This window comes from Chrysochloris asiatica, unplaced genomic scaffold (assembly GCF_000296735.1).
Source record: "Chrysochloris asiatica unplaced genomic scaffold, ChrAsi1.0 scaffold00424, whole genome shotgun sequence".
Taxonomy (NCBI): domain Eukaryota; kingdom Metazoa; phylum Chordata; class Mammalia; order Afrosoricida; family Chrysochloridae; genus Chrysochloris; species Chrysochloris asiatica.
Window position 1 is genome coordinate 984,525 of NW_006408942.1, and position 10,523 is coordinate 995,047.

Genomic DNA, 10,523 nt, shown 5'->3' on the forward strand with positions numbered 1-10,523 from the left:
TAACCATCAGAGAGATGCAAATCAAAACAACAATGAGATATCATCTCACACCAACAATAACAGCAAAGATAAAAAAAAAGCTGAGGACAATAAATGCTGGCGGGGATGTGGAGAAACTGGGACACTCCTGCATTGCTGGTGGGATTGCAAAATGGTCCAATCTCTCTGGAATACAATATGGTGCTTCCTTAGAAGGTTGGAAATAGAAATGCCTTTTGATCCAGCAATTCTTCTACTTGGTATTTACCCACAAGAAAAACGAGCCATAACATGAGTAGATATATGCACACTAATGTTCACAGCAGCACTATTTACAATAGCAAAAAGATGGAGACAGCCAAAGAGCCCATCAACTGAAGAATGGATAAACACACTGTGGTACATACACACAATGGAATATTATACTACCTTGAAGAATAACAAGGAAGCTGCAAACCACCACTTAACATGGATGAAGTTTGAGGACATTATCTTTAGTGAAATGAGTCAGTCACAAAAGGAGAAATACTGTATAGGACCAGTACTGTAAAAGACTAAGAAAAAGAACCCAGACTAAAGGAGAGAGGGATTCTTTGCTAGTTGCTGGGATGTGGGGGGTGGGATGAGGGGAGGGACGGAAAGGTGGAACACAAGGCAGGGAATAGACACAGGATAGTTTGGGTGCTGGGGAGGGGGGTAATATACAAGAAGGGGGAGGAGAATGGAAGAACAAAGCAGATGGGAGAACAATTAGGCAGGTTTGCATGGGCTAAGTGGCACAGAGGTAAAGAATGATATATGCACAACCTTAGAATAACAAGGCTCTGGGATACAGGGATTGAGACATGGTTGGAATGGGGAAAAAGGGGGAAATAATATTAAGATGCTTGGCTGTCTTTTGAATCTTGGTTGTCCTTGCATTACATTATAAAATAGACACTGGAGGGGGAGAGAAAGGAATAGTCAGAAATATCACCATAGAAAGCTTGCAAGTCCATCTTCTGCCTATAACTGATTGGAATACCTAAAATGGGGCTACATCATGCCCAGTGAAGAAGGCTTCCTGCAGAGCCTCTGCATTACATAAGACTATAAGTGGAATCATGAACAGCATCCAGAATCTTCAGAGGTGGGAAATTTCCTCTTGAAAGGATGGGCAGACCAGCCTGGAGTAGCTAGAAGAACAGAAGATACTTCTTGAAAGAAAGACCAACAGGAAAAGCACAAAACAATACAGGCAGAATGACTGTTACTACAAGCACAAGCAAGTTGCTCGCCCAGGAGACATCAAGGCAAGTGGTCAGATCCCCTCACAACAAACCCCCTTCAAAGACTAAGATTGAATGGGAATACACTCTCTGATTGTTGGCCATGTTCGTCACCGACAAGGGGAAGTGAGGCTGCAAGCTAAGCCCTACAACATTCAATAGACTCCTGTGAACCCGGGTTGAGACCTGGTTGGCCAGCAGTGTGGCAAGACCAGGGGACTTTTGGCCCAGAGTCAGTGACATAGCCACAGAGGACTAGAGTGGAGAGTGAAGCGTCCAGCTGATAAGAAGAGAGGGCATATGCACAAGAACTCCTATACTTTGCAGATAATACCCATTTGACCTGGCTTCAATGACTGGATGATCAGAGCTCAACTAGAAGAAGAAAAAAAAGAGTAATCTGATACAATTTGATGAACTTGACCTACACCTATGGATGCAGTAGCTCAAAAGAGGGAACAAATCTTTACAGCAAGGATCATTCCCACCCCTTCCACACACAGAGTAGACAGGGATGGGCAACTTGGACATTGGCTACCCAAAATGGGGGTGCCTACAAAGACAAGAAGTGACTGGCTTACAAGCTTTCAAGAGGGAACCTAGATCCAGAGGGTGTGGAGGAAGGTAGAATCTCCACTGAGTAGTATTCAATCTGTCTAGGCGGGGCTGATAAAATGAAATACTGATTGGTCTCTTGTGATACAACAGTAAATAATTATTATCAGGACTGATTGTGAGGGTTGGAAATGTACAGGTAGACGTTGTATAGCAAGGAGGGGAGTGATTAACTTTTCAGTCTAGGAGCGGAGGTCCCTCGGACCATTAAGGGAGAAGAGAGGAGAGCGGGACCCAGAGAAGCAGTGATGCCTGAGATGGAGGCAGAGACGATGACATGGAGACATGGAGCAGCTGGGGACTTTAGACCCATAGAGGGAAAGGGGCTGTGTGCTGACAACCGGGGGTGGGGTGGGGTGGAGGGTAGGCTTGTAGGATATACCCTTTGGTTGGTTGCTGATGCATGGAGGGGATTGTAACCATGGCAACGAAATGATATACGATAGGATGAATGTAAAAATTAATGTTCTCCCATGTAAACTATCACATGTTGTTGTTGTTGTCAGGTGCCATCGAGTCGGAACCGACTCATAGCGACCCCATGCACAGCAGAACGAAACAATGTTCGATCCTGGGCCAACCTCACTACCACTGCCACACCTGAGTCCATCACATAATTCACAATAAATTATTAAAAAAAAAAAAAAAAAAAGCTTGGTACTGGTACAATGAAAGATACATTGATCAATGAAACAGAATTGAGAATTCAGAAATTAACCCATTCACATACAGCCAACTGATTTTTGACAAACAACCTAAATATATCACATGGGGAGGGGATAGTTTCTTCAACAGATAGTGCTGGCAGAACTGGAAAGTGATATGCAAAAGATTGAAACAAGACTTTTACGTCACCCCTTATACAAAAACCAACTCAGCATGGCTTAAAGATTTAAATGTGAATCCCAGAATTATGAAGGCCATCAATGAAAAAATTGGGACAAATGTTAGGGCACTAATTCAGGGAATACACAGACTACCAAACATTTTGAAATTTACACAAACAAAAGTAGACAAAATAGATCATTGGAGCATACTAAAAATTAAAAACTTATATGCATCAAAGGATTTCACCAAAAGAGTAAAAAGGGAGCCCACAGAATGGGAAAAAATTTTTGCAATGACACATCAGAAAGGGACTAATTTCTAAAATATATAGGAAACAACACCTCTACAAGAAAAAGACAACCCAATTAAAAAATGAGCATGGGCATGAACAGACATTTCACCAAGGAGGAGATCCAGGCAGCCAACAAACATAAGAAGAAATGTTCATGATCACTAGCCATTAGAGATGCAAATCAAAAAAACACACCAGTAGTAACGGCAAAGATTAAAAAAGTAGAGGACAATAAATGCTGGTGAGGATGCGGAGACTGGGACCCTCCTACATTGCTGGTGGGGTTGCAAAATGTTCCAACCACTCTGGAAAACAACATGATGCTTCCTCAGAAGGTTGGAAGAAGAGATACCTTGGTGTTGTTGTTGTTAGGTGTCATCGAGTCAGTCGGTACTGACTCATAGCAACCTTATGCACAGCAGAATGAAACACTGCCCGATCCTGGGCCAACCTCACTACTGTTGCCACGCTTGAGTCCATCGATGCTACTACTTGGTCAATCCATCTCATTGGGGAGCTTCCTCTTTTTCTCTGACCCTTACCAAACATGATATCCATCTGCAGCGACTGGTCCCACCTGACAATATGAGCAAAGTACAAGAGATGAAGTTTGGCCATCCTGGCCTCCAAGGAGCACTCTGGCTTCACTTCTTCCAACACCAACCGATCTGTTGGTTCTTTTGGTAGCCCATGGAACTTTCCAAAATTCTCCTCCAAAACCATAACTCAAAAGCATCAATTCTACAGTCTTCCTTATTCACTGTCCAGCTTTCACATGCATATGAGGTTATTGAAAATACCATATCTTGGGTCAGGCACACCTTAGTCTTTATTAAGCTGACATCTTTGCTCTTCAACACTTTAAAAAGGTCTTGTACAGCAGGTTTGCCTAATGCAATACATCCTTTGATCTCTTGACTGCTGCTTCTGTGAGTGTTGATGGTTGATCCAAGAAGAATGAAGTCCTTGACAACATCAATCTTTTCTCTGTTGATAAGAATGCTGTTTATTGGTCCAGTGGTGAGGATTTTTGTTTTCTTTACATTGAGATGTAATCCATACGTAAGGATGTGCTCTTTGATCTTCATCAGTAAATATTTTAAGTCCTCTTCACTTCCAGCAAGCAACGTTGTATCATCTGCATATCGCAGGTTGTTAATAAGTCTTCCTCCAATCCTGATGCCACATTTTTCTTCATAGAACCCAGCTTCTCAGATTATTTGCTCAACATACAGGTTGAATAAGTATGGTGAAAGAATACAACCCTGTCGCACACCTTTCTTAATTTTAAACCATTCAGTGTTCCCATGTTCTGTTCCAACAACTGCTTCTTGGTCCAGGTACAGATTCCTCATGAGCACAATTAAGTGTTCCGGAATACTCATACTTCACAATGTTGTCCATAGCATGTCATATTTCACCATACTTACTCACCACTGGGCCAGTAAACAAACAGCCTCAAGGCACTCACTCATCTGTGCCAAGAAATTTGGAAGACAACTACCTGGCTCTTGTGCAGCAGATTTGTCTAATGCAATACGTCATTTGATATCTTGACTGCTGCTTCCATTGAGTGTTGATAGTTGATGCAAGAAGAATGAAGTCCTTGACAACATCAATCTTTTCTCTGTTGATAAGAATGTTGTTTATTGGGTCTTCGTTGTAGGTATGTGGATATTATCCTGTCAGTGACAACATTGTTTCTGGATATATCTTGAAATGGTCTTTTTGATGATGCATGTGAAGCTGTTCCTCTTCAATTTGCCATTCTCAGCTTATTAGACCACATGATTTTCCAATACCAGTCCTTTTCAGTTCACTGATGCCTAGGATATCGCTCTTCAAGCATTTCACTTCATTTTTGACGACTTCCAATTTTCCTTGATTCATGCGTTGTACATTCCAAGTTCCATGTACTAATGGTAAGATGCTAAAACCAGTCAAAAGAGTACTTGAGAAGGTAGGTATTTATTCGTCACGGGTCATATGCCCCATGCTGTTGTCGTTTCCAACTTATAGCGATCCTATATAGGGTTTCCCAGGAGCGACTGGTGAGTTTGAACCCCAGACCTGGTGGTTCAAACTGACCTCGTGGTCCAGTGCTTTACCCTACAGTGCCACCCATGATTTATGCCCGATAGGCAAGGGCTATCTACTCCACTAGAAGTTCTCTACAGTGCTCTCCAGTGGTACTCTCCTCATATGGCTTTGAAGAGATCTGGCCTAACTTGTATGCTTATTTTAGAGTCTGGGATAATTGTTCTGACACCGAGATGCAACCGGCAGCATGGTGACTTTGCAGCAGGATTTAAACTTGGAGCTTAATTTTCTGAGCAAGAAACCCAGTGCTACAAAGCAGCTCCAGCGTGGATGAGGATATCCCAGAGTCGCTTCGGCTGCTGCCAGATGCTCTATTGAACTGATAACAAAATAGATCGGTTTTTTTCAGTGGTTCAACATCAGAACTATGACCACATCTAATTGCAAAGCCCACCTTAACGTATCCACCTTGATCACGAACCAAGTTTTAAAGAATGGGAAATCTGGCTCCTACAACATATTCACCCACACAACACCTTAAGAAACAAACACATATTTGTGCATTTCATTTGTCCTCAGTCCCAGAGAATGGTGTTTGTTCCCGCAGCACTAGATCTTGTATGAGTAGTGAGTGTGTCTGCCTGGCTTTCTTCCCAGTGGCTCTTCCAGAGTTGGTTGGTGGTAGGCTCTGTCTCGTCAGTTCCAACTCCCGGTGTAACAAAGCCTAACACTGTCGGATCCTGTGCAGTCCTCACAACTGTGGCTATGTGGGAGCCCCTTGGTGCAGCCACTGTGTCCAACCAGCTCACAGCGGCTCCTCCTCCATGGTACTAACCTCTTTAGTAGTGATGGTGTGTCACCAGTGGGCTCCGACTCATAGCCCCCCTGTAGAGAGTTTCCGAGGCTGGAGATCTTTACAGGAACAGAAAGTCTCCTCTTTCTCCCACAGAGCTGCTGGTCAATTCAACTGCAGCTGACAATCCACTCCCTACCAGGGCTCCTTAAACTTTTTCTGAGTAATGAATGAAAAAGTCAGCGTATCTGCCTGGATTTCTTCCTAGTGGACTGTCCAAGGGTTTGTAAATATGCTTGCATCTTCTTCAGGAGGCCCTTTTCTTGAGGCAGAGAGGAAGGAGAGGGGGCTCTGGATCATTTGGGATTTGTTTATTTAACAAAAGACCAAATTTGTCTTTTTATGACAAGTCGCAGGCATGAGCTAGCTATCTTTCTCTGGTGTCTGGGACCGTCACCAGGGCATGAAACCGATCCAGGAGTCTTCCCTAAACAGACCGAGCATTGGACTGGATGGTGCTGAGGAAAAATTAGCATGCTACCACCGTGACCTACAGTAAGGCTCACCTTTTCTGAGCCATTGTACAAGGATTTTACATCAAAACATAACGTCTTCTCTTCCCATTTCCACTGGCCTGGAGGGTTGTTCTAGGCATCTTTAGTTATAGGTCAAGAAAAATGGGAGCCTCCAAGTCTCCGAATTCCAAGTGCTCCCATACTACTGACCCTACTGAGATGGGACATTTTCAAAAACCAAGGGCAGAGAGCAGGATGAGCATCATTCCCACAACATTCTGTTCTTCCCTGCCATCCCTGCTTTGGGTAGAAGACACGGGAGCACACCATGGGGTACACCCGTGTGCCCTGGCCCAGCCCCTTACAGGGCTGGTGGTACCCCCATGCTCTCTGCCTGTGTCCGCTCAGGAATCAGTCCTGTGTCAGGCGTTTCTGACAGGACTGATCCAAGTGAAGAACGTTCTAGATTCTGAAGGTATGCATCCCCCTCCCCCTCGCCCTAGGCTCTGTTCTCAGTGGAAGTGGTACTGGGGAAGGTATCAGTTTAGGGCCGTGGCAGGGAGATCAGCTCATAGAGTCAGACAGAGAAGGGAAGTCCATCTACTCCCTTGTGTTGAAGGGTAAGATCAAAGGGGGCAGAGAGATGGGCGATTTGTCCACTCCTCAAATGGGAGCACTGTGGTTCTCTGTAGGATAAGCACTAGACTGCTAACCACAAGCTCGGTGACTCCAGCCCACCTTGTGTTCTGTGGAGAAAGATAAGGCTTTCGCTCCTGCAAAGATTTACAAGCTTCAGAAACCTTGTATCGGGTCACTGTGAGTCAGGAAACCACTCCACAGCATTTAAAAACTGTGGTGGGAAGGGTCAGAGAATGCAGGAAGTCCAGGCCAGCAGTGGTATCCAGCAGGTGGTCGGTGGATGTGGTCTTACCTTCAGATGGGGTGGGGCTGCTGAGTTCCCAGAAAGCTGGCCAGCTTAGTGACCCTTCCGGCTGCCGTCCTCTTGCCTACCTTCAGGCCTCTGAATCCCCACCCCAGGATACGGACTGAGGTAGGGTGGGTGGATCCACCAAGAGACTATTGGCAAATAAGGTCCCACACCTATTCCAACACCTTATGCAGCAGACGCACAGACTTTGTGTGGTCAGCGGGCTGACAGTGGAGCATGGCTGGTCTGTATTGGATGATGGGCTCACGCTGAACGGTGGACACAGGATACAGTGGGCTGGGAGGGGCGGCAGGCACAGAGAGCCAGACCCCCCAGCATCCCCAGCCCTCCCCGGTGGTGGTGAGCGTTGAGGCAAGCTATTGGTGCCGCTGTGGTGCCTGTCACCAGTCTACCAGCTTTCTTCATGCAGTGGCTCCCGCATGCTGACGATTCCTACTAATAATAGTTCAAAGGCCCAAGACATTTTCAAGGCTTGAGTATATGAAATGCCTTCCTAAAAAAGATTTTATGAGATTAGTCACAACCAAAAACAACTTTAATTTTCACTCACAAGGCAGAAATTAAAAAAAAAAAAAAAGGACCATAGAATGCAGCTTGGTAGTCATCTGGATTCAATATCAGACCCTCGTTCTGGTCCGGAGCGAGCAAGCCAAGGGCTTTGGAACACGTGGGGCTTGTCAAATACACATCGGACTTGTGTTTGTTTTCGCCCCCTCTTCCTTTTTAACTGTACAAAAGTTGTTTTTTTTTTTTTTAAGCATGGTACATGGAAAATGAGATCATTTTTCCAAATGGAAAAAGGGATTTGGCCCCAAGCAGAAGGCAGCACTTTGGTTAAGGTGGAAAATCACAACTCCGTTCAATCAGTGATGCTCACGGAGACCGCACCTGCCGCCGCCTCTCCCAGTTCAGGGGCTCCAGGAGCCAACAGTGGGAGCCGTGGGACTTCCTTCACAAAACCCTTCAAGTATCCTGCTCTCTTTCAGGTCCACGACAGAAAAACAGTCACAAGTACTTCAAAGATTATTTTCGTCAAGGTCGTGGCTCCGGAAAAATAAGAGAGGGGAAGGAACAATTCTACCCGGACCCCTCCTTGCTCTTCCTTGGAATAAGGGAAGTGGGGAGCCGGCTCCCAGGAGAGCCGTTGCTACGGTGACCGAGCAACAACACGCCAGCCGGCCAGTCACGCGAGCGGGCAGTGTCGCGGGTCAGCTGGGCGGCCGTTGGAACCACTTCACTCGGCCGCCGGCCTGGGCGGTGTGCGTGCGAGTGATGCTGGATGCTCGCACGCTGGGAGCTGACTAACAGGCTGTTTATAGATCCCACAAACAGTCAACTCATCCTTGATTTCTTCCACGAAACAGCCCTCTGCCTGAAAGCATTTCTGCAGCGGGAAACTATCGACTCGAGTTGACCAGAGGGCTGAACCATTAGGACCCTTCTCCACCCTAACTCTGGAAAGAGGCTGGCGGGGTGGGCCCCACCGGAAAGGGTGGTGCTCCGAGGCAGCTGCCCCCACATCCAGCCCCCTGCTGCTGAATCCACTCTGGTCACCTGGGTGTACCTGCTCCTGGTGGACTCCTTTCATTCCTGACAAAGCCCGACCACCCTTCAGGGCATCTTGCCCCAACACCACCGTTACTGCTGCTAGGCGTCAACATGTGACCGCCATGGTGAGAGGTCAGGTCAGCAATGTCCTCCCATTCTCCTGTCCCCCCAAGTACCAGCAGTACAGAGGCCACAGTGCTCACAGTTCATTGGTAACCTCAGTCTTCTCATCTGCAAAATGGGCACGACAGCGGAGGGAGCAGGCAATGAGGCACTCAACTCCATCCAGGCACGCAGTTGGCATGGGACCAGTCTTTGATGGCATGGTATTATTATTAGGGTGCAAGATGTGCTGGCCACACAATAATAGCAAAACTATTAAACCTGGAGAAATTGAGCATATTGCTAACAACTTGGACCTGCTTTCTGAATACAAACATCTGTGCTGTTGAAGATGACCGTGGCATCAGGATTGGAGAAAGACTCATTAACAACCTACAATATGTAGATGATACAACCCTGCTTGCCGAAAATGAGAATGACTCGAAGCACTTACTACTGATAAAGGTCAGAGATGACAGCCTTCAGTATGGCTGACCCCTGAACATACAGAAAACAGAAGTCTTCACACGGAGACAGCATGGAATTGAGGCTGTCAAGGATTTCATTCTACTTGGGTCACAATCAGTGCCCACAGAAGCAACAGCAAAAACTCAAATCTGCTGCAAACGACCTCTTTAAAGTGCTCAAAACCACAGCTGCTACTTCGATGACTAAGGTGCTCCTCACTCAAAGCCATGGTCTTTTCAAGCGCCTCACATGGGTATGGGAAACTGGACAGTGATAAAGAGGAACACAGAAGAATTGATGCATTCCAAATGTGATTTTGGCGAAGAACACCGAATATACCTCGGACTGCCAAAAGAATAATCAAATCTGTGTTGGAAGAAGTACAGCCAGAGTGCTCCTTGGATGGCGAGACTCTGATCCACTCACTTAAGCCACAGCATCAGGAAAGACCAATTCCTAGAAAAGGATATCATGTTTGCTAAAAAACTGAGGGAAAGCCAGCCTGGGACGAACTGGCCCGATGGCCACAGCAATGAGCTCAGACAGCCAACCGTCATGAAGATGGCGCGGGGCTGGGCGATATTTTGTTCTGAGGTGATGCCATTTCCATACCAACTAACGGCTCACAAGCACCTTGATTACTGTGATGACACGTGAGGTGGGAGACTCCCTCTGGAAGAGCCGCACCCATCCTGATAGGGTTCCTTGCAGCCATGGGCCTCCCAGTCTTTCCCAGACCTTTTCTCCGCGTCTTCGGACCTTCAGGGCAGCAGGCACAAAGTTGAACCCTTGTGGTGGGGGACTTGGGGTAAGCTCCCTCTAAGGAGCCAAGTGCTATAGCTGAGCAGAGCCAGGTGGATGATGGGAGATCCAACTTAACCCTGCCACAGGGTGCTAGAGGGGACTGAGCCGGATGCTGGCACACGCCTTGGCTGTTCCCACATGAGCTGGGTCCACACACAAGATGGCAAGTTCTACTGCTCATCTAATCTCCCATGGCCCAGCCAAGGACATCCAAACAGCTCTGTGTCCTGCTAAGAACTCAAAATGGTGGGTGTCCCGACACCCTGCCCCTCCGTGGGCCTCCCAGGTGGGTGTCCCGACACCCTGCCCCTCCGTGGGCCTC

At 46.7% G+C, this 10,523-nt stretch overlaps 1 protein-coding gene across 1 annotated transcript in view; it reads right to left on the reverse strand.

Annotated features, from left to right (window-relative positions):
* Positions 1-10,523, reverse strand: part of AHRR (aryl-hydrocarbon receptor repressor) — a 109,096-nt gene that overhangs the window by 43,822 nt on the left and 54,751 nt on the right. The gene's annotated exons all lie outside the window — the stretch shown is intronic.